A 25,817-nucleotide genomic window follows, 5' to 3' on the forward strand; every position below is an offset into this window, starting at 1 on the left:
ACACTGGACAACCACAATTAAGAATAAACATTTTGACATTAATTTTAACATGTACGGAAAAAACAAAACATTTAAACAGTGGATAGAAGAACGAACAACGACAAGACACAGAGAGCTTACTGAGACTGAACTTGACAAAATAGAGCATGACAGCTACGAAGCCAACACACAAAAATATACAGAATGGGCTTTAAAACTTCTCAAAGACTGGCTAAAAGAGAAAAAATGGAGACAGACAAGTATGAAGCAGAGGATCTTAATAAGGTATAACGATCATTTTATGCATCTGGGCAAAGTTTCGCGGAAGGATAAAAATGTTAATTTAAAACAAATATGCCAATAAAATGTTTCAAATTCATATTCATGTCCGTTTTTTTTCTTATGTGGCAAGTAGCCGTGTAATAAGCGGGATAATGTAGAGGCAGCCGGTAGTTATCTGGAAATAAGCCCCTTCAGTGTGATACAAGACCCTCCGCTTCGCGTCGGGTCCTGATCACACTGTCGGGGCTTATTTTCCAATAACTACCGGCTGCCTCTACATTATCCCTTACTGAAGAAACAATAGCTACTGTACCTGCATCTATAGCACACTAGACTGTATTGCCCAATGAGCAACATACTGTACCGCCCCTGCAAAATTATAATTATAACTAAAACTAAACTGAAATGAATAGCAAAATAATACTAAAAATAAAACTAAATAAAAAATCTTAACTAAATGTTCCCTACTGTATGTTTGATTCACAGGTATCTGACATTTAAATAGCATTATTTTTGCTATACAAATTCACGCATCAAATTACACCAAATGCAGCAGAAACTGTTTGCATACTGTAAGCTTCGTAAGCGCTCTCCCATGGTAGTATCTGCAACATAAAGTCCTCCAGCCTTTCTATAAACTGGAATCTTAAAAGCTTTAAAGGGTTTTAAAAGAGGCAAGGCAAATTGGATTCTTTAAATGGCTATTATTTGAGCCGAAAAAGCCCATGTTTGCGGAGGGATTCTTGTTATCATCATTACAAACGTTCCTGAGGCTTCTCTGCGTAGGTATCCCTGTTAGTCTCGTGGTTTTAGACCTATTGGATAATGGATTAAACATAATCTTTAATCTTACTCATAAGAGGGCTAGGGAAGTTGATAGCGAAATCATATGCTGTTTAGAAAGAATGTTTGAGAAGCTTAAAGCAAAAGCCATGCTTGTTGATAGAGGCTATTGTGGGTGGATAGATCAGACTGTTAATGATAAAGAGAATTATAGAGATCCATTCTGGTTGAATTAGGCAAATGGCATGGCACTGCCAGGTGGAGGGGGAACAAATGTAGGAATGCTCAGGTTCAGACTCGTTTTTAGTTCTGGTGTGCAGTAAATAACACACATCCCACAATTCTGCATTGTGTTATGTGTGTGCATGAACACTACAATACTTGGTAATGGGAAGCATAAACACAGATGTTTAGAATGACGAATGATTCATAAGAGATGATTTTGCATGTCATTATGGCCCTTCTGCTGAAGAGGAAATGAGGTATGAATTTTAATTTCTCCCTGCAAAAATAAAGGTCCTTTAGATAAAGAGGCGTAATTAAAAAATGTTGCTCTTGGGGAAGACATGTTTGTGTTGCTATGGGAATGAAAGCCACTTGTCTCAGTATCTGTCATCCTACATGTAGTGTGGACCACAAGCAAACTTCTTCATTAGTGGTGCTTGCTAAGGCAATTGCCATTGTTTACACTTAGGTTAAGGATTCAAACTCATAACCATAAACGTTATGCTTCATTAAAGCTGCATTCTGTAACTTTTGCCTCTCTATCGCCATCTCTGTTTGAAACTTAAAATTGCATATATAGTGGGTTGATCCTACAAAATGTGACCTGACAGCTCAACTTATAAATCGTTATTATAAACGTACTATTATAAGATAAGGTTGGTTTTCAATCAATAACTGAGTTTTGTTCATTTTTATTCCAAAAACTTATGGATTGCAGCTTTAATATTACTTTAAAAGCAACTTAATATTTTTACCTGGCAGACAATACAATGCGACCCTGCCTGTAAAAGTCTGTAATCATAGTTAGAAGCATCATAGTTTGATTTCACATTGATTTCAGTCAATATTAAAGATATCAAGGTTATATTTTCACACAATGTTCTTTACATTATGTAGGATGATTTATGTAGCAATCAATAAATCGCAAAACAAAAATTCTGATGGGTTTTCACAGACAATGGGACAAAGGGTCACAAGTGTAGCTAAACCAACCTATTCATGAATATCAGCTGATGTCACTCACATCTCAAACTTGTCTTCCGCCATTTTGAGTACCTGAAGTGGTCGCAAAAGAACTAGAAGCTATGCATTCAATATGTTGTGAGCATCAAAATGGCTATTTTTACAACACTAAGAAGGCTTGACACAACATGATACTTTGCTCGATGTATCACCTGTGTCCTAACACGTGAACTCGAGCATTGAGAACATTGTTTGTGAACACAGAGTTGACTAAAAAGAAGGTTTTGAACAACTGACTTTGTTTGTTTTGGCTTACGCTCGCCGCCATCTTCCCAGTCAAGATTTATCGATCTCCAAATGCGACGTGAGGAGGGAGGAGAGTAAAGATGGATAGCTCCTAAAGCATAGTTACATATAAATGCACAGATAATTTGTTGTTTTCCCGCAAGTGAAAAACAATATTGACCTTCTAGTTGAAAAAGGAGCCTCATATGAGATTCATTCATTCGCATTCGGAAATCGATAATTTACGTCTGGCAAAGATGACGAGTGGACACCAAAACAGCCAAAGTCACTTGTTCAAAACCTTTCTTTTTAGTAAACTCTGTGTACACAAACAATGTTTTCAATGCTCGCGTTCATGTTTAGAGATCCAGGTGATACTTCAAGCAAAGTTTAATGTTGTGTCGAGCCTTCTTAGTGTTGTAAAATAGTGGTAGTTCGGTAGCAGCGGACAGCGGCTGGAAGAACGCATCAGGGATCGAGTAGGCATCACACCCTAACCAAGATATTTTTTTAAAGAAGTGTTTCTTTTCATGACAGTTGTCTTTCGTAGCCATTTCCCATATCCGTAAAAATCATAGACAGTAAAAGATAATCCGTAAATCGTAGCAAGCTAGCCAATGCTTGTCAGTAGCCTACTGGTACTCGGTAGGTACTCAAGATGGTGGCAGGCAACTGGAATGACGTAAAAGGTCACATGATATTCATCAATCAGAGATGGGGACTCGAGTTTGAGACTCAAACTCGAGTGCGACTTAAGTCGCACACACGGCGACTCGTGAACAATGTTTATTTTTAGGAAACGTCTGATGAGCTCGCTGTCATACCCCTCCCTCCGTTACCTACAACCCGCCCACTACGTAACACGTGACGTATCTGCTCCGGGTGCGCGGCGGCGAACACATATGTCGACTGCACCAGCCGCTGCTGTGCCATTCATCTGAAGCTTTGGGTAGTGCTGTGACGGATCCGCGGTTCGACTCGCATGCGATTCGCGGATTAATTTGCAATTTAAATAGGGTAAGTTTATCATTAAAGTGTTTCTGAGGCTTGCAAATGTTTAAATGGTTAAACAATTAAACCGCAAAAAGGCGCTCAAGTGAGCAGATTTCTGTACGCACATGCGGTTAAATGTGTCCGGTCTACTTTGTGTCATACTATAGTCCATTAACATACATTTGCTGAATAGAGCAATGAAAAACACAGTAACGTTTTTATGTGAAGCGACTGCTGCATCTTCTTCCTGAAGCGCTGTTTGGAATTCGCCCTCCGCCTGTGTGTGAGCACGCGTTTAAGTGCCCTCAGCAGTGCACATACAGAGAGAAGTGTTTTAAAAGTTAAGCCAACATAAAATCTTTCTTTTCTTGACAGGGCACATACACACAAAATGATCTCACAGTATTCTTTTACTAATAAAAACATTTGTTTATATCTTAAGAAACCAGTCAGAAACCAGTCTGTGCTTATATTTTCTTAAAGAGACAGTAACCTCAATTAACCTACTTAAAGGAGTAGTCCACTTTATAGATGGGGCCCATTGACTTACCATAGTATTTTTTTTCCTACTATAAAAAGTCAATAGACCCCATCTTTAAAGTGGACTACTCCTTTAAGTCTCTGTCATTTATGTTAATCAAACAACCCAAGACAAAGAGAAAATCACTTCTGTAGCTCTAAAAATAATCATAATAATATTTAATTTGTACAATAAAGACAGTGTTATTACCCATTTAATTTAATTTCTGTACCTAATGCTAATTTTAGACCTTACTTAATGTGCAACTTTGTTCTTTTTTATAACTGTTTGTAATTTCTTTATTTGTCATTAGAGTTTTATTTGTTACAACGAGACTTGACTTGGACTCGAGCCCAGAGACTTCAGACTTGACTTGGACTCGAGCTCAGAGACTTGTGAGCATCTCTGTCATCAATACACTTGACTACCAAACCTACTATAGGGCAAAAACATCACACAGGGCTGTGAACTCTATTGACTTTTTGCACCTTAGCAACCACTTAATAATGCCCTAGCAACCACTTAGAACACTCCATCAACTTCCTAACAACTTCGTAACATATTCAGAACACCTTAGCGACTGCACAGGAACCAGCTGTCACACCTTAATATTTTCTAGAGAATCTTCACAATCTGTCTGTTATCAATATTGTCTGTAAGCCCCTTATGTTCTCTTACGCAGTACGACATACCAACTGTGCAAACTCTTCAAACGCACACACAAACAGTCATTGTTATGCTCAAATAAACCAGTCTCTGTTCTCTACAAACACCCCTCAAAACACAAGAACCCCCTCCCACAACCTCAAGACACACACATTCCCCCACGACACAAGAACAACTATTGTAGAAAGAAATAGTATGCAATTATTAAATGGTAAAATCTCATGAGCACACACACACACAGTATGCTGTAATTTTTAAGAAAGTGAGACCCTCCCAGCTGTCTCTGTGGCTGCAGCTGCGTGCTATTCGTTTTCATCCTCACTGGGGCAGGAGAGAGAGAGAGACAGAGAAAGAGAGAGAGAGAGAGAGAGAGAGAGGGGGGGGAGAGAGAGATAGGGTAGAGCAAGAACGGAGTGTTGCCAACTGCATAATGTTCTCAAATAACCCAGGCACTCTCCTTTCTCCCTGCAACACACACATACACTCACTGACCCTCTTATTTTCCCTCGGTCGTCTAACTTCATTCTTAAGACTTCTCTCGTGGGTCTTTCTCCCGTTTTCTTCATTCACTTTTCATTACCTATGATATTCAGTAGGGGTGTATTAACACAATGTTAGATCGATACATTGATCAAATAACGAACAATTTGATGTATCGATGCAATAGACAAAAAATCTTTACGTATATACAAATATTTCTAAAAGGCTAATATATTATTCAAGTCAAGTCCAGTCTATGTTATGCTATTCTCGTCTAGTCTATATATTATTCCAGTCTAGACTAGTCTGTTTTAACAATTCAATTTGTTATTCTATTCTAGTCAAGTCAAGTCTATGCTGTGCTGTCCCTATGTTAATCTAATTTAGTCTGGTCTAGTCTAGTCTGTTTTATCAATTCAATGTTACTCTATTCAAGTCAAGTCAAGTACAGTCTATGCTATGCTGTCCTATCCATATGTTATTCTAGTCCAGTCCATTCCATTTACAGCTGCCTAACGATTAGTCGCAACTAATCATTTGCAGAATAAAAGTTTTTGTTTGCATATTAAATGTGTGTGTAATGTGTATAATAATGATGTATAAATAAATGCACACACATGCATGTAAATATTGAAGAAATATTTGCATGTGTATAACATTTGTATATTTACATATAATTTATATCATATACACGACGAGCTGGCTGGCGCCTTGCATGGCTGACACCGCCGTCGGTGTATGAATGCTCGCGTTCATGTGTAGAGACACAGGTGATACTTCGAGCAAACTTCGAGCCTTCTTAGTGTTGAAAAAATAGCGATTTTGATGCTCACAACACATTCCATTCCATTCTACCTTAGTCTAGTCTAGTGTAGTCCATATGTTATTCTAGTTTAGCCAAGCCTAATCTAGTCTAGTCTGTCTCTTCAATTTAATGTTTTTCTATTCTAGTCAAGTCCAGTGTATGCTATGCTTTGCTGTCCTAGTCTAGTCTATACCACATGTTATTGGGGTGATTTCCAGGGACAGGGATTACACTAGTCCTAAACTAAAATAAATGCAAAAGCTGTCCAAACTGAAAAAAAACTTAAAATGCATCAGTGCCTCAAAATGCACACAAGTAATGTTTTTAGTAAGGCATCTTTGTTAAAACTAGTTATATTTCCTAATGAAACTAAGGTCTAGTCCTGTCTTAAAATAATCCCTATCCGGGAAACCACGCCTCAATGTCCTATCCTATTCTATTTTAGTCTAGACTAGTCTGGTCTATTCCATATTTTATTCTATTCTATTCGACGCAATGTCTGTCTACAAATTTCTGCCAAAGCAATAAAGCATGCATTCTTTTTAAACTCTTGCAAAAGATCGCAATGTAACAGCAAAGCAATACACTCTAAAAAAAATGGTGCTATATAGCACCAAAAGTGGTTCTTTGCTCGTAATCATAGAAGAACCGTTTTTAGTGCCATATAGCACCGGTGAAGCACCTGTGAAGCACTTGTGTAGAACCACATAGTGCCATGTAGAACCATATTTGTTGCTATAGTGGTGCTATAGTATATGGCCCCCATATGGTTCTACACAGGTGCTTCACCTATATGCTATATGGCACTAAAAACGGTTCTTCTATGATTACAACCAAAGAACCACTTTTGGTGCTATATAGCACCATTTGTTTTTAGAGTCTACTAGTAGCATCAAAAAACAAACAAACATAGACAACTGTCACTTGTCAGATGCAATATATAAAAATATTGTGCTGTCTAAGACAAACCATATTAGGTCTTATTCTGATGAACTGATTTACACCCCTAGCATTCAGTTGGTGTTCATAATACATTCATAAGGTATTCGTTAAACAATAAGTCTGTGTGGTTTCACATTCAACAATCTGTATTTCATCATTCTGCAAGAAATCCGCATTTGTTTTTGTTTTAAACCTGTCAAATGTGTATTTCAACATTTTTAGTATTAGCATATTGTGATGTTCAAGGACTTACGTTTTTTTTTTTTTGGATGTTTTAATGCTCTATCAGTTTCACACAGTCATTTTACTTCATGTGACACTAATTAGTCATTAGCTCAAAGCCGCCGCCCCTTTCTGTCCATCCTATGGCTTTCCACTTCTCTCTGCAGAAACAAAACTGTGCTGCAGAAACGAGATGAAGGAATCCAATTCCCTCAACAACCACAAGAGCTTACACACCTTTCTCTGTGAATGCTCCCCTGACATCTAATCAGACAAGATATTGTATTTCCATTCCAGAATCAACAAATTTTAACCCAGACAAACTGCTGTCCACCTTCTCTATCCTCCTCCACCATTCACATTTACAGTACTCACTGAAGACCTTAAGGGGTGACGTCCGAACACGATAAAGATTGCGCTACTCTGTCTGTGCCAGCCATCAGCGTTTGCTGTACATTCCTTTAAGAGCACGCCAAATTGCAGCTTCTCGATTCGTATCTCTTCAGAGAAACATTTCTCATGTTATGAACTTGCAGTGACTGCTAAAACAAATCTTTCTGGTTGCAGCCATCATGCAGCAGATGCAGGTTTGAGTCTCGATCGACACTCCTTCTCACCTTCTTTATTATTACTTATAATTAAAGTCTGTTTTCTACATAACATCATCCTACATAATTCAAAAAACATTCTGTAAAAAAATCTTGATGTCTTTAATATCAATTTCACATAGGTCACATTTTCGTTATACTGTCAAAAATGCTACATAAAATGCATAATGCATATAATACACGTGGTTTTAAATGATATACTGTATTTAGGGGGGGCAACCCTATAGGGGGACCTGTCCCCCCAACCATGCCAAGATGTCCACACATGGCCATTACCTGTACTGAAAACTATTTTTTGGGACTCACACTGTTTAACTCTTTCACCGCCAGCGTTTTTAAAAAAAGTTGCCAGGCAGCGCCAGCGTTTTTCATGATTTTCACCAAAGTTTAATGCCTTCCAGAAAATGTTCTTCTTTAAATATATAAACATACAATATACCAAATGAAAGAACAAACCCTCTGCTTTCAAACAAAAAAAAACCGTTTCATCCTACCTTTAGTGGTTCTTTTGCAATCAGCTTTTGAATATGGGTAGGTTTTTGCAAAAACACCATATTTTGAGCAAAAAGCAGAAATAATTCAATATTTGTGACGGACTTTTCATAGAGATCCCATTCAGAGCGATCTTTAAAACAGACACGGACATGCAGCCGCTTGCCATAGGGCAATACTTCCGGTTTTAAAAAGTTGCGCCACCTGGTGGATAATAGCGGTATTGCGGAAAGACGAAAAATCTCGTCATTGGCGGGGAAGCGTTTTCTCTTAATTGACGAGATATCTCGTCAATGGCGGGGAAAGAGTTAAAAAGCTCTCAAATGAAATTCATATTAGTGCTTTAGAGGTACATATTGGTACCAAATACATACATACTGTATCTTAGGCCGTCTACACGTACAGGGTTATTTTGAAAAACAGAGACATTTCCCTTCGTTTGCGCCCTTCGTTTACACGCAAACGGAGAATTTGCCTCTGAGTCCGATTCTTTCTAAAAACTCCGGCCAGAGTGGAGATTTGGAAAATCTTCGGTTGCACGGCTGCATGTAAACTGTGACAAACGGATGTTTAGGCAGCCAACTTCAAAGTATGCGCCAGGGCTCGCACTTACGTCAAAAGTGCAACTTTGTTCAAAAGAGAAACAGGAAGTGATTTGTTGCCGTTTTCTGGATTCTGATTGGCTTATGTGGGCTCGAGCTTCATGGGTACGTGTCAATGAACACTTTTCTGAAAACTGACAGACATGTGTGCACAAAGTTATTTTTGAAACCGGAGAGGTTGAAATGTCTGTTTATGAAAACAGACGCCCACGTGTAAACGTAGTCTTTATCTAAATGGTACATATAAGGACCTTTTTAACTCATTCCCCGGCATTGACGAGTTATCTTGTCAATTAAGAGAAAACATTTGCATGAAAAACATCTTCCTGATTAGGTTTTATGGTGATCTGTAATTTTGCTCAATTTATAAAAAAACCAAAGCAAAAAAAAAAAACAATGTGTATGGTTTCATAATCGTTCTGAATCTGATCTCAAAAATGCAATTATTTCAGCTTTTTGTTAAAAAAATTTGTATTTATGAAGAAAAATACCAATATTTCCCCCGTTTTGTTTTTGTTTGTTTGAAAACAGAGGGTATGTTCATTTGATATATTTCTATGTTTATTTATTTCGAGTGAAAGTTTTGTGAAAAATGCTGGCGGGGAATGAGTTAAAGGGTAATGCTCCAGTGACAGCTTGGGACAATTTTTTTGACACAGTGCCATCTATATATGCATACAACTATGACATGTTTTAAAATTAAAATGTATTTGCACCAGGGCTTTGAATCAGATTTTTTCCCAATTAGTTCGGACCAATCAGAAACAGTATTTTAACGTTTCCAGTTCAACCCTAAAATTGCCATTCCTGAAAAATAAAGTTCCCGAAGAATAAAGAAATAAAGAAAAAATAAAGTTCCCGAACCGGTTAATAATGTTCCATCTCAGCTGTGGGACATACAAATAAGTAGGCTGATCATTAGGACATCAAACTTAAATTATTAGTCTACATAATTTTCCTTAAGTCTCTATCTTGTCATGTAATCTATGTAAGCGACATAACTGTAATTCTGACATGCCTACATTTGTTTCAGCATTATACATTAATTAAGACAAGGACAATTTCTGCCATGTCATTTATTGGCAAACAACTTAAACAAATTGTTTTATTAGAAAAAGAATACTTTGGTATTTCGAGATCATTTTGTTTGTATGTGTCCTGTCAAGAACAGAAAGATTGTTTGCTTGCTATTTGAAACGCATCTCTCCGTGTATGCACTTTTGAGTGCACTTCAACACGCGCTCATACACAGACGGAGGATGAATTCCAAACGGTGCTTCGGGAAGAAGATGCAACATAAACAGTCGCTCCACATAAAGTGAAAATTAAGTTGTTTTTAGTGCTTTATTCACCAAATGTATGTTAATGGACTACAGTATGAGACACAGTAGCACAACTCTCTCTCTAGTTTATACATCAAGAGTTCTGATCTTTGAAGGGCATAGGGATAATCACGTTTGATTGAAGTTGGACAGGATATATTCAACCCTATTTAAATTTGCGTATAATCCGCAAATCGCATGCGAGCCGAACCGTTGATCGTGATATATACGGATCACGGATCAACTGCGATCTGTTACACCAATAATTAGTATATAAACATCTTGAGATACTTGGTAGTCTACAATATTTACCTCTTATGATTAGGCATTAGAGACTTGGGCTTGAGTAGGCTACTTGCTGTTGGCAAGCTTCTCATTTCTCAGATGAGTCAACAACAACCGGAAGTGAACTTCACTGAGTCATATTGTAAGGTGACCATACGTGCCATTCTTCCCGGACGCATCCCGTCCAGGATTTCGATGTGTCTTCCGGAAGCCGTATTTGTTGACCGCATACACCATTCAGTTAAAACCATAAGATATACAATCGTAGTTTCATTCTTACCTTAAAATGTAACGGTTGCTTTTCTGTAATAATAATAATAATCCTCTATGACGTATGCGGTCGACAAATACGACTTTCGGAAGACGAACACAAAAAAGAATGGCACGTATGGTCACCCTATCATATTTCACAGAAATCTTGTTAAAGAATGAAGAAAATAACGGTATTAACCCGTTACCATTATTTTAAATAAACAATTTTGTTCCGGAACATATATATTTTTTAAAGTTTCTGGTTTCGTTTCTGTTCCTTGCAAAACATCAAAAGTTTCTGGTTTTCGTTTTCGTTCCGTGAACCGGTTCAAAGCCTTGATTTCAACTTATTTGTGGATTTCCTTTATTGTTTTTTAGTCTAACAGAGTGACTCCCAATATATCAATATCTTCACACCTTCATTCTTGTTTTATTCCTACATACGTTTGCATGTTCCAACACCTCACCTCATCCTTCAAAACTGTCCAAACAGAAGCTGTCCAAACACATTTCATCATCTGATAACTACAGAAGCTACAAGGGGTCTACAACTTTAAAAGGTCAGCTCAAGCCATTATGGGTATAGATAGTGTATCTTATCCAGAAGCTGGATGCATTGACCACACTCATTACCTATTTCCAATGTTCTCTTATTGTATCAGAAAAGCAACAACATTTCTGACCTTTTCCCAGATGACAACTTCCCGAAACAGAACTCTCTCAGGAGAGATTACGTTCAAGACACAAAACAAACAAACACCTCAGACATGTGAAGCACAAATTCGGTTTGAGGGTAATGTTATGATGATCACAGTGCTTATGCTGGACCTTTTCTCAACTAACATGGAGGTAAAAATCACAGCCGCTTCTTTAACAACATGAGCTGCAGGTGTAAGCAATCCAATGGAGACTTAAAGGGGCGGTAATTTGTCGAATTTATTGTTTTATACTGTCGTCTGAGGTCTACTTATGATGTTTGCGTGGTTTTTACATTCAAAAACATCAAAAGCAATACATAATAGGCTATTTTGTAACATGGATTAGTGGCTCTCTGGAGAAAAGCTTCGTTTGAAGGGGCGGGCCGCACTGAAGACCTGGACGTAAACACCCACTGCTATGATTGGACAGCTTCATTCCCCGTGACTACATGTGGGGAAATGTTATAAAAACATTAATGTGTGAAAATAGCAGTCGAACACATATATGTTTGAGCCACAAAAGATTCTGGGTGCTAAAGATGATACACATAAATGACAATACGTATTGTAAAGTAGAAACAAAACTTTAAACTCGACGTGACTAAAGTACCGTATACAACACAGTAACCGTGCATCAGATTATAAACTGCGGCTGATAAGCTCTTATCAATAACTTTATATTTCTATTGTGCTTGTGAGGTTGCACTTAGATACACGTAATGTTACATACCACAGTTATATGATAAAAAAGCTTTGTTGAGTGTTTGACCGTTCAAATGCAACTTGCCTACATTACCGTATACAACACAGTAAGCGGGCATCATAATCTAAATTGCGGAGGATAAGTCCTTCCTTTGCATATTTCTACCGTTAAATTACAATCGTATTGTTAAGTGTTGTACCTTTATTAATCGTTTAATGTTTTTAGTAAATTAAAACAGTCAAACATATGTGTTTAGACCAGGATGTTACAACAGGACATATCAAGCGATCTCTTCTAACAAAGCAATAGTGAAACGCAGTAACTTATATAAAGTAAAATGTCTTACTTGCTGTGTCATTTTCATCAGATCCAATATTAGTGGTGCTTTTAATCACAGTCTCTCTGCAAATCCAGCATCGACTTGCTTCTTTACAAGTGTCCGCACAGTACACAATGTAATCAAACACTCCCCACGCGAGCTGGAACTCTTCAAAAACAACCTTTATCCACGCATTCCTAATGTTATTTTTCGAGCCTCCGAATTAAAGTATTCAGCTTCTGTGTTGTTCCCACGTGGTTCTTCCACAACCCAAGACTCAGTTTCATGTTTACTCTATCATAACAGATCACTGCGTCAAAATAAAAGTCTATCAGAAAAAATGTATTTAAAGAGCACCAATTATGCTAATAAATTGGCACGTTAGCACGTTATTGCAATATCCCATAGTACATACATGTTATTAAAACTTGAACTAATGCATTGTGAGTCTTATAAATTGCTTACATACCTCACCGATTTCTGCATGTCTGGAAAACGCTCGGTTTAGTTCCTGTCTCCGCCTCCCAAAATGTCTAGTGTAATCGGATTGGTCAGATGACTACTCAACTGTTATTGGTCAGCTGGGTTCGGCTTGTGTTTGAAAGGTTACGCCCCTGACTACGCGTGGGTTGACACAGATTCTGACTGAGAGTCACAGCCTCAGAGGCATCGTAAACAAGCGTTATATTTCTCTATAAACGATGGTGTCTGTACTGCCTTACCACTTCGAGCTCGATCCAGAGAGTTCAGAAGGCCGTTACGATATAAACGATCTCCGTCAATGAATGCGATTGGATTTAACTTTTTTAGGTGTCCTTAGCTCTGCCAGAATGCTAAACGAAGACGAAAATGTGTTGCAAAGACATCCAAAAGGTAATTATAACGTACTACATAACTATATGGAAACACCAAATGTAGCACATAGAAAGTATTTGTTGAAATGATTATAAAACGATTTCACTTGGTAATTTCTACATTATTTTACTCTAGTAAAATTTATTATAAGACTGCTTACATACTGTATTACTGTGCAAACTATATGGAAACACCAAATGTAGCACATATAAAGTATTTGTTGAAATGATTATAAAACGATTTCACTTGGTAATTTCTACATTATTTTACTATAGTAAACTTAATTATAAAATACTGCTTACATACTATTTTACTGTGCAAACTATATGGAAACACCAAATGTAGCACAAAAAAAGTATTAATTGAAATGAATGTTAGTTCTACATTATTTTACTATGGTAAATTTTATTATGAAAGACTGTGCTATGTTTTTACTTACTAGGTTTTAAGGAGAATGCAACAGGTTCCAGGGCCTCTTACCTGCGTGATTCATCATCCAGGTTTTGCACAAATTGTCTAAATCCCTACACACAGAACATTTATTGTACCGACTATAAGCCTTTGAGGCGCAGGACTAGAGTAAGTTTTATTACATTTTTAAACCAATAACACTAAAGTATCATTATAGTAACAAAGTACCCAAAAGAACAAAAGATGTAACTTTAAAGAAAATATAAAAGTCAGTCAAAAGTTTATTTATTACAAATATATATTTAAATGTTAAACAATATACAAATAAACATACTTTAGTAACCATATTGTGCTCTTGTTTCAAAAATTGTTCAATTCACTTCTTACAGCTATCTATTCAGATAAATGGCATATCAAAGCTTTGTCAGCTGGTGCTATCTAAGATGACACTTTAGGGTTATCATCCTGTCGTGTGTTGTTCTCCAGATACGCTTGGAGCTTCCTGATCGGAATGTTGGCTTCCGACGACCCCTGCACTGAAGATGGCATGCAATCACGTCCTCCTTTGAAGGTCTCTCAAACTGTGATGCCAGGTCCATTGGAATCGGGGTTTCCTTCAGCTTATCTTCAAATACCTCAGCAAACACAAGCCTGATCACATCCTCCACATAACTGTAGAAATATTGCGGTCAATAAATCTTTTGTTTTGATCATTTATTTCCCTGCTTCATACATTAAGTTTTTAATTATGAATGTATTTGAAATAAAACATTACTGCTTACGGTATGTCATTTGTGTGTTTTGGGAACATAGCCTTGTACTTTCCCTCTCCTGCTTTTGTTTCGGCTTGGTGACACTGTAATGGATGGCTGCAAGGTACAACCTGTAAAAATATAAGCAAGCATAAATTTATTGTAAAAGTAAATACTACTTTATTTAACACAGTTACTAAAATACTTAAATACCTGCATAGCATTCCAATAAATGAGAAAATCAATTTTTTTTGCTGCAAATCTGAAATCTCAGGCTACGGACGGCAAAGGCATCCACTGATGATGATGATGGAAACATTGTGAAACGATGCTACTGTCTGGGTTCCTATGATTATGCAGAGAAAAAAAACTTTGTCATCATCAGTTATACATTTAAGACTGGTAGTGGTTTCACTAGGTAAATACATAATATGTGTTAAACACCTTTGCTCCTCATATGCCAGTCTGACTCCTTGTACTGTGTGTTATGATGTTGCATGTTTGCATACAGTGTAGAAGGATGTGTCCAGCTGCGAATCTAGGATATAGACAAATAAAACAAACATGTATTCAGTCAAAAAGAAATATTATAACAATAGAGTACAACGACTATAAATCGTTAGACTATTCATTAAAACGTAAATGTATTACATATTACATGGCCCAACATTAGCAACACACATTACGTGTTTACTTCGTTTCAAAATCTAAGAAAGCTTCAAGTAAAAACAACAGTAAAATACATATAACTTTAAACAAATCATCTGTACTTAGAGTTTCTTGAGTTTGATCATGAGAACAAATTTTACCGGTAACAGTTTAGCTGGTAACTTAGCAAGTTTGTAAACATGTCTTAACCAACATCGATAAAAAAACGATAGTCTGCATAATTCAACATACACGTGTGTAAATATGGTACGTTGTTTATGAAATACAGTATTACAACACAAAACAGTTCGCTTGCAAGCTTAGCTCTACACGCACATTATGTTAATCTCCGGTTACCGGTTACGTAATGTACAGTAAGGCAAATAATAAACGTGAATACTTACAGCCTGTGATCCAGAAGTGCACAGTAATCCAACTTTCAGAAGGAGACGTCCAGGTTCGGTTCATGAGAAGCAGTTATTGTGAAAACTCCGTGAACAACTTCTGACTGGATTTTTCCGGAACCGTATTAAACATGATGTCCTCTGTGTGAGTCCATAAAGTGCTATTTTGCCCTCGCATCTAAAGAGACAGCGTCTACTCGAGAGATTTAATCGCTTAAACTATGAAACAAGAGTTTGCAAACAGAGTCAAAGCAGGGACTCCCAACCTCCGCCATTTTAGCTCTCTTCTGACTCGGCGCTCCCCACCCTCGTCTTTGAGGGCGTACCCAAGCAAAGCAGAGAGGGCTGAACTATGATAATGTTGGTCTTATCTACGTCACTAATCCCAGGAAGTAAACTGTTGCCTACAATCCGAGTGTTTTTTGTAGTCCTCGAACGTTAGAGACGATAACTCGCGTCATCGTTTTCTTTGAGGTATGTACTTTTTGAATATCGTTAGCATGTACTAATACACACTTACACACAAAATGATGTTTAAAAACGTGTATCCCATAATAGGTGCTCTTTAAAAGTCATTTTGGTTACATTTGGCAATCTTTAAAGACATGTTTACTTATTGTTGAGACACACGTGTGTCACGCGAAGCTGTGGGCGGGGCTACAAAAGTGGTCCTTGTATTTGGCTATGGGGCGGTGCTTCAATTCTACTTTGACGTCATAGATTTCCGAATTCCACACTGGAGTGTTTAGCTGGCTTGGTGCCAAAAACGCTTATATTTCAGTAGCACGTACGTTTTCAGTTTTGAAACTTGCAGGATGTTCATTTAAGTATGATGACCTCTTATATAACAAATTATCAAGTTAAAATTGAGTTTTTGATTCACCGTTCCTTTAAAGATAAAACGCTTGTTAATCTGCCCTCACAGCCTGCATGTTTTTACTCGCTTTTCTCCACCTGTATTGGACTTTTTGCTTTGCACAATTATATTGTTAGGTTGTATTAGTTTGTATTTTGGCTAAACAGAAATAATCAAATGTATAAAACATATCACCCTATTGGAAAATCCAGTCAAGACAGCATAAGCTGGTGAGCTGGTTTTAGCTGGTCTCCCAGCTTGGTTTTAGCTGGTATTGCTGGTGTAGCAAGCTGGCCCAGCTGCATGTTTTGGTCACTCTTTAAGATGGTCTAGCTTGACTTTGCAGGTCAGGGTGGAAGACCATCTGACCAACCAGCTTGACCAGCTTTGCCAGGCTAGGAGGACTACCTTAAACCAGCTAAAACCAGCTACCAGCTTATGCTGGTCTCAGCTAGATTTTCCAATAGGGCACCTTAAAGAAGACTTTGTTCTTTTGTACAAATAGACACTTACCCTTACAAACTAAAACATGCTAGTAGAAATGTTTGCAAAATTAAATGGCTTAAGCCGTAAAAACTAATCCCATCCAAATGAATCCAGTGCTTAATATAACCAAATTTTCTGTCAGCGCTTCTCTTTCTCCTTCTCACTCTTTCTCTCCCAGAATGCATCACAACTCACAGCTAATTTTAGACAAATCCAAAATAGCGAAGATCTAGAAGCTGTTTTCCAACTGATGATCACAGACATGGCAACAAAGTGTTTTAAAAAGTGAAACATGCACAAATATTATTTACACTTATGAATAAGCTGCACTCAAAATTAACACTTGTCAAACTTTACGCAAATTAACCATGTTTTACTACAGTTAAATCCATGGATTTTTTTAAGGGAAGCAGCAAAAACATATTAGATATTGGCTGTTGTGAGCAAATAAACCATATGTACATAAAGAGCGATTTAATGCTTGTATTAAATTGTAAAGTAATCGTACTGTCGATAATGTGAGCACAATTAAAATTGATCTAAAAAAGCAACTGATGTCATCAAAAAACATTTACCTCAGAGGAAAACATACTATAAAAAGTTATGGGAACCCAATTTTTCTTTTATAGGCGCAGCTCCAACTGGAGTTATCTGAGGATCCACAATCTCAATGGTTTTGACGTTTTTATAACGGGTGGAATTTTCTGGTGAGATATGAGGCGGGTTGATATATGAAGCTTTTAGTGACACTATGACCTGTGCTGGAAGCAGCGGAATATTTCCTTTGTTATATAAAAAAATGCTTATGAAATAAATAATCTAAAACACCCTTTCACAGCCAATAAGAAATATTTATGGCTGGTAAATTTTCTTGACCTACAGAGCAACTGTTGAATAGGGGTGGGCAATAAATCGCCTGCAATTCTCATGCGTATCTCATCAGTGAAGCCGGTTTCGTGATTAGTAGTAAATCGCCATCACCTGCTTTCGGATGGAGAGGCATTTACTACACAGAGCCGTATTTCACAGAGAAGCTTGGTAAAATCACGTTGTATGTGTTTGTATGCGATTTTGCCAAGCTTCTCTGTAAAATACGGCTCTGTGTAGTAAATGCATGAAGTTAAATGAAGTTAATTTAAATTTTCTGAACAGAGGACTTTGTACACAAATCTAATCCCTAGAAAATAAAATCTGTTTTTTAAAAACTTAGCTCAAAAATGAAAAGCACATTCTCAATGTCTGACGTTTTGTTTTAAAGTGACATAGAGCCACGGTATGGTAACCCATACTTGGAAATTTACTACTGCATTTAACCCATCCCAGTGAGTAGTAAAAACACACACAGTGTCGGAAAAGATGCCTTGCTCAGGGGCACCTCAGTCATCTTTTTCTTTAGCTTGCCAGCATGCTGCTTCAGGGCACCAGACAGCCCGGCTCTAATTCAAATATTGAGAGGTTGATTCATTTTTTAGATCATTTGGCAAGGTGGCAGTCACTGCCAAATGTATTTCCTTTAGGTCCTGATTAGTGTACTGCCCACAGTAGTACACCCAAAATAAATACCTGCTTGGTCAAAGCGCCCAAAGAATATGTACCCCTTCCCAAGAGTGAGTCAGGCTTTTATAGCTAATACCCATATTGTACAAGAAGGACCGGGGGTGTTTTCCAATTTTAGAACTATGTGGCCCTTAAAGTATACTCTGCGGATATACAGGTTCAATATGCTACTGTTGAAAGTCATTGTCTCGAATTCAAGCCGAGCATGGGTTTGGGACATTTTGAAGGATGCATACTTTAAATCAAGATTCTGACAGTTTTTCAGGGTTGAATCATACCAATATCAGGTTCTTGATAATTACCACATACCTTTAAGTGCATGGATGTGGCTCTGGCTCCTCTGTGACTCATGGCATATGGGTACTTAATTAAACTGATGACTGGTTGATTCTTGTTCAGTCTGACGAGTTGGCCACTTGGTATTGAGATCTCGTGATAGTCCACATGAGGTGTCTGGGTCTGAGACTAAACCTCAATAAGAGTGTGCCATCTACATGTCAGAGAATTGAAAGCTGTTGCGTACTAGGAAGACTAAATGGCACGCCATTCATTACATTTTGATCTAGCCAATCATCACTTGACTCTTGGAGTATATAAGTTCCCTACTCAACCTCTTTTGCGTGTGCAGAATGACATTCAACTCCATCCTCCCCACCACCACCAGCTTGGCCCATGTCTGTGCATCAGGAGATAGGCTCCGCCCCTGCCTTCGTCTCAGGCAGGTTCAGCGAAAAGCTACAACCCTCTGGCTTTGAGTTATGAAAGGGGTCTACGCCAAAGAACTATATCTTAGCTGCATCCCTTTGTTTACAAATTGTTAAATAAATGCCATCAAATGTTACATGAGGGGTCTTTCTGGTAGAACCACTTTTCTCGGGGGTAGAATGGGATTCAACCATGACATAGGCACAGTTGTCTATTGGAAATGTAGATTTCAGGCTAGGCTTTTCAGATTCTAAGACTGTAAGTCTCAAAAAAAGCCAATGTGATTTTGTTGGTTTTACATTTTAGCCCATTTCAGTTATAGTTCAGGAGAAGGGGACTTTCTCTGAACCACCAGTAAAGAGTCATACGAGTAAGACATTAGGGGCTTCGTACCCCCCTTCTTACTCGGAAAAGATCTCAAAAAACTTTGGGTCCCACTTTTCTGGGGGCATGCTGCCATTGCAAATATTCATGATGGACCCCTCTTCTCATTGCTTTCATGGCCATACAGGCAGTGGCCTGTGGGGGTTTCTCATCTTTCTCAGCACATAAACTGCTTAAAAATGAGGGAACTTATTTCTAGCACTGAAACACTTCCTCTCACAGTTAAGGATCTACCATAAGTTGGTCAGAATGAACAACACTACAGTGATCTCTTACATCAATCACCAGGGCGGGTGGCTTTCACTTTCCTTTTTTAGTTTACATTCCAGGGCATGATATCCTGTCGCGACTCCACCCTCAGGTAATGTATTCCGTATGGCAGAGGTAAGGCCAAGCGGAAGTGGACTTGTTCACCTTGGAAGAATCAACTCACTGTCCTCTTTGGCTCGACCTCACTTGTCCAACTCCATTGTGGCTGGACATCATAGTATAGACATGGCCATAACTATGTATGTACGACTTTTCTCCGATAGCTCGACTCCAGAAGGGTTTTCCAAATCTGAGTTTTCCTATTATTAGTGGCTCAGCTCTGGTAAGCCTGAGTCTGCTTCTTAGATCTGAAGTCTGAACTGTGGAAGAAACCAAACTGCTGTTCCCGAGGTCAGTTTATATTCTGGGGCATGCAAACTGTCAAGGCAGGGACTGAGGGCCAGGAATGGTAACTTCACATTTATGCAGCTAAATCCATATGGCAGGGGTATAGCCGAGCGGAGGTGGACTTGTTTGCCTCAGAGCCGACCCATTGTCCTCTCTCCCAACCCAAGTTATAATCCCAAGATAAATGGATCAAGTAATTTCAATAAACACAATTTTTTCTATTAGCTTCTTTTAATCAGACAATTTTGAAACGTAAATAGACTGTGCCACTCAACTGAATGAAAATGAGCTCGTATAAAAGATCAGAACAAACTATATTTCTGATTGTATTCAGATTTGTGCCGCAATATGGAGATGAAGGAGCAAAGTGAGTATACTGTATGTGTGTGTTTTAAACAAAAAGCAGCAGGATATATTTCCCTCAAGTCAAGGTCTCCTAACTGATCCTTAAGGGCTGAATTGATTTTTAAACTACTCTCCATAAAGTTGTGGGCACATCATTGGCCTTCCAGAGCTTGTTCCAGGCTTAATCTCCAGCTATCATTTGCTGACACCAGCCCAAAACTGTACAGCAGCCCCAGCATCCCATGCTTCACTGCTGCTGATGGTGCTCCAGGAGAACGTTGACCTTGTACACTCATCTACAGGAATTCAAGCCAAAATCATAAGTGTAATCTGAAGCTGCTAAAAAGTAATATTAAAATGAGTCTTTTTGTGCTGATAGGACAGATTTTAATAAAATGATACCAAATCGATGCAGCAGTGTGGCATTCTGCCAAATTTTCTATGTTATCAGTACCTTGTTATCAGAGTAAAACATTCCTTTAACGTGTATGTGATCGTGAATATTTATACAGACCACCACCCTAAATTTGTAGCATTTCAGGTGACGTACCAGCCCAACACTCACAAACTGTCTGTGTTCACACACCCAGCAGCTCCTATCAGTAGTGGTGTTGAATGGGGCGGGGCTCAGGCAGGGAACAGATGGACACAACGCAGTGGGTCAGAAATGAGTCGCCTTGTCCCCAGTGACCTGACAGTATCATCGCTGCAGCAACACTGCTAACCAATAAAAATTAACGGCTGCTGAACTTTTTATTAGGTTAGTAATACCTAGTATAAGGAGTCGAAATCTTAAAAAAACACTACAGTTTAAGATTGCCATGTTTGTGTACTTTCTTGTCATCTGCAAGAGGAATGACTAAACAAACAAGCACAAATATGAAAATGCCATTGCATTAGATCACACAATATAAAACCAAGAGGCATCTGCAAACAAATCGACATTTTTTTTATAATTACAGTGGTGGCTACAATTATTAAAACACCTGACAGATCAGAAAATATTGATCTTTTTTTGCCTCCAAAACATGATTTCAGTTCATAATGATGGTTGCTCTGAGCACAGCAAAAATCAGATGAGGTGAGTCGTACTATTTTATTTACTTTTAACTGTAATATTTGGTATGCCAACCATTTGCAGCAATTACAGCAGTGCATCTCTCTGGCATAGTGCCAATATATTTCCTTCATCTGAAATGTTATCCCATAACTTCTGCAACCCAATCCAAAAGGCTTTCCTTTGAATGTACAAGTGCACCCCAAATGTGCTCGATGGGGTTTAAGTGGGCCAGTACGGAAAATAACCTAAATCTCCTTATGATTGCTCTATGCTTTATAAAGCATAATGATGACTTTGTAGATACATTGGTGGCCATCATTAGGAGATTTAGGTCATTTCCTTACTATTCCCCTTAAAGTCTGAACCTCAACCCCATCTAGCAGTTTTCTGCATTGGTTTCTATATTAAGCTAATTTTTGATAGATATCTGCTTATTTTGTGCATGTAAACACCCTCACCATTGCCTTTTCTGTCAGTAAACATGTTGACAATGATAAAACAAAGCATTAAAAGGTTGAAAAACTCATTCAGCAATAGAGTCAGAAGGCAGTGACCCTAATGTGTGACTTTGGCATGCTGTGAGATACGAATTATAAATATTTGCCTGACAAAGTCGTTGCTATGATACTGTACACTACAGAGTGTTACCTGCTGTCCTGCGTAGTTTAAACCCATATTTATTGAGAAAATAAGCATTTATTAATTGCTGTAAACATGTGTTTGGTTTTTTCCTATGGTGGGCCTCTGGGCCTTGATGATTATAAAACATTACCAAAGCAATTTTACAACCTCAAAAGCAAAAACGTTAACATTGACTACATATATATGCACACCAATAATGCAATTTTCATATCAGAGTAAGGACTAAATTGCAGTAAGATGTTTACATGACATTATTCACACATAGCCCATTGAATGCATGGCACACTTATACTATACAAACACGTCATTATGGATGTATTTCGTTATTCGGTTCCGTGATGAAAACAGAAATATTATAACAGTGCATGTGACGGTTTTATATGCTGCTGTAGCGTTATTTTTCTGAATGAAGGCAGATTGTTGCGTCCTAATGTCCAGTTTAAAATTAATTCGTGTAGGTGTGTGTGACACGTTAAAATGCATGCACTACAGTTAGTGCAATATAGATGCAATTAAAGTGTTTACTAATTTCGATTCACAAGTTAGCAAAACAATTCGATTTCGATTCTATGTTCGATTTTCGATTATAATTCTTGGATTGATTTTTATACTCAAATCTCAATTCAACTCAGTGAATATAGATTTAATACAAATACTATATTTATAAAAAAGAACTGTGAATATAAGTTTACAAGTGGGTAGTTAATACAAAGAAATTAAGAGCCACAAATCTCAGGGTTCCCACACCTTAGTTAACCTCCAATTTAAGGACCTTTCAAGGACTTTCCAGGTCCAATACCCTCAAATTCAAGGACTAAATGTGGGGACACATTTCAAGTGAGAGCAAGGTTACATCATGTTACCTTTTAAAGAGCCAGTAAGATGACAATTTTAAGCATCCTATCACTATTTATAAGTCCCGGACAACAGGTTTAAATGCATGCAAGGTCAAAAAACACTGTAATTTTCTCAAAATATAAATTTAAAATTACCCCATTTCTCAGAGATCCCCAAACGATTCGTGTGAAGCCGTTCAACGACTCAGTCTGCCTAAACCCCACCTTTCAGTAGCCTACTCTGCTCTGATTGGTCAACTGACACAGTGTCTTTGCACAGATCACAGATCAGTCTCACAGACCACAGATCGGTGGCACAGACCAACAACAGTGCAACATGTATTGACCTCGTGCTAACATAATTTACTGAGAAGACATTATCGACATCAATACACATCATTCATCATTAATCCAAGCAATAACAACGACGATTGAAACTAACATTTTACACTCATTTAAGCATTTATGTAAACTAACCGGGTCATTACAAAACTGTAAATGAGCATGCGTTAGCCGTTTGCTAACGTGACTCTCTGACAGTAAATTAACAGTTTAAACACACAACATCATTCATCATTAATCCAAACAATACAAACGACGATTGAAACTAACAATTTTACACTCATTTAAGCATTTATGTAAACTAACCGGGTCATAGCAAAACATGCGTTAGCCGTTTGCTAACGTGACTCTCTGACAGTAAATTAACAGTTTAAACACACAACATCATTCATCATTAATCCAAACAATACAAACGACGATTGAAACTAACAATTTTACACTCATTTAAGCATTTATGTAAACTAACCGGGTCATAACAAAACATGCGTTAGCCGTTTGCTAACGTGACTCTCTGACAGTAAATTAACAGTTTAAACACACAACATCATTCATCATTAATCCAAACAATACAAACGACGATTGAAACTAACAATTTTACACTCATTTAAGCATTTATGTAAACTAACCGGGTCATAACAAAACATGCGTTAGCCGTTTGCTAACGTGACTCTCTGACAGTAAATTAACAGTTTAAACACACAACATCATTCATCATTAATCCAAACAATACAAACGACGATTGAAACTAACAATTTTACACTCATTTAAGCATTTATGTAAACTAACCGGGTCATAGCAAAACATGCGTTAGCCGTTTGCTAACGTGACTCTCTGACAGTAAATTAACAGTTTAAACACACAACATCATTCATCATTAATCCAAACAATACAAACGACGATTGAAACTAACAATTTTACACTCATTTAAGCATTTATGTAAACTAACCGGGTCATAACAAAACATGCGTTAGCCGTTTGCTAACGTGACTCTCTGACAGTAAATTAACAGTTTAAACACACAACATCATTCATCATTAATCCAAACAATACAAACGACGATTGAAACTAACAATTTTACACTCATTTAAGCATTTATGTAAACTAACCGGGTCATAGCAAAACCGCTTGCTATCGTGACTCTGACAGTATATAAGTTAAGAGTTTAAACAACGATATCATTCATCATTAATCCAAGCAATAAAAACTAATATAGACATTTTACACTCTTTTAAGCAAGTATGTAGCTATAATCATACTTACAGGTTGTGGTTAGGAGACGCATGTTGTTCCAAATAAAGTGGGTACTGAACCATCTTTCATTGCCAAACGTCTAAATCCCTCCGATAAAAATTAATTTAAACCACTGATTCTTCACAGCCAGACACGTTTAGTATATCCCTCCTTGAAAAAGTCTCCTTTGGTAGTGAAAACAACACAAGCTGAAAACACAGCGTGAGCTGATGTTTACACTCACACACAAACTAGCTGTGGGCGGGTCATAGTTTTCGTTTCTCCCGGGCAAGGCTGTAGGCGGAGATTAGTATCTCATGTGACGTGGATAAGTTCGTGTGACGTGGATAATATCAGGAAGAAGACTCACTCCCTATAACAACTCGTTTCAGCGATTCAGAGTCGACTCCCTACTTTAGAAGCCAATAACTTTATTAATCGTGCACTTTTTGGTTCAACTACTTTACACGTTGTTTACATTGATGGACAGCTACATGACACACTGCAATAAAGGTAAGTTTCGATTTTGGATCTGTGTGGCTTTTTAAGATACATTGTTACATTTCCCTTTCGAGGGAACTCGCGCTGCATCACTGACTGCGGTGACACTTTGGGGACGCCTCCTGGGGTAAGTGCGTCTGAATGTGTATATCAAATTCAACCAATGGTGAGGCCTAACCACAAAGACAGGGTGACGCGGAAGCCAGGAAGTATATCGCTATCTGAAATTTTCCAAAGACGGCGTTACAGGGACGCAGGAAGTATGGCAAGGGAGACGCACCGTCTCGTTCCTTTCTCAGGGAACAACAGTTACATACGTAACCCGAGACGTTTTCATGTGTCTAACACAACTATGCAAAAAAGCATTTTGGTACGAATCAACATTCGCATACCGAAGATTTCTGTACCATTTAAAGTAAAGAGTTTAGCACGTGTGCTTAAAGTGTAGAATTTTTATGATATTATCCTACACTACACGGGGAATAATATGGATTTTTCCCCAAAAAAACTTCTTGCATAAAATAGATTCAAGCACTTTCAATGACCTGTATATATGTATGTATATTTTCAACAACTTTCCAGGGCCTTGAATTTTTCCCCCCAGATTCACAAACTTTCAAGGATTTCAAGGACCTGTGGGAACCCTGAAATCTGTATATTAAATTCTTTTATTTTAGGTACACTTGGGTACATTAAAACAGAACCTCTAATTTTCAAATA

At 37.8% G+C, this 25,817-nt stretch overlaps 1 protein-coding gene and 2 long non-coding RNA genes across 5 annotated transcripts in view; 1 reads left to right on the top strand and 2 right to left on the bottom strand.

The window, feature by feature from the left end:
- The window catches only part of znf512b (zinc finger protein 512B), an 86,313-nt gene that overhangs the window by 43,489 nt on the left and 17,007 nt on the right, over window positions 1-25,817 (bottom strand). The gene's annotated exons all lie outside the window — the stretch shown is intronic.
- Window positions 12,850-14,360, top strand: LOC135775810 (uncharacterized). Its single transcript, XR_010543942.2, has 3 exons — window positions 12,850-13,299; window positions 13,724-13,860; window positions 14,179-14,360. It is a non-coding gene; the product is annotated as an uncharacterized lncRNA (long non-coding RNA).
- LOC135775811 (uncharacterized) lies at window positions 14,224-16,135 on the bottom strand. Its single transcript, XR_010543943.2, has 5 exons — window positions 15,497-16,135; window positions 14,889-14,982; window positions 14,658-14,790; window positions 14,475-14,575; window positions 14,224-14,364 (listed from the first exon to the last, which is right to left on the bottom strand). It is a non-coding gene; the product is annotated as an uncharacterized lncRNA (long non-coding RNA).

This window comes from Paramisgurnus dabryanus, chromosome 21 (genome assembly GCF_030506205.2).
Source record: "Paramisgurnus dabryanus chromosome 21, PD_genome_1.1, whole genome shotgun sequence".
NCBI classification, from domain to species: domain Eukaryota; kingdom Metazoa; phylum Chordata; class Actinopteri; order Cypriniformes; family Cobitidae; genus Paramisgurnus; species Paramisgurnus dabryanus.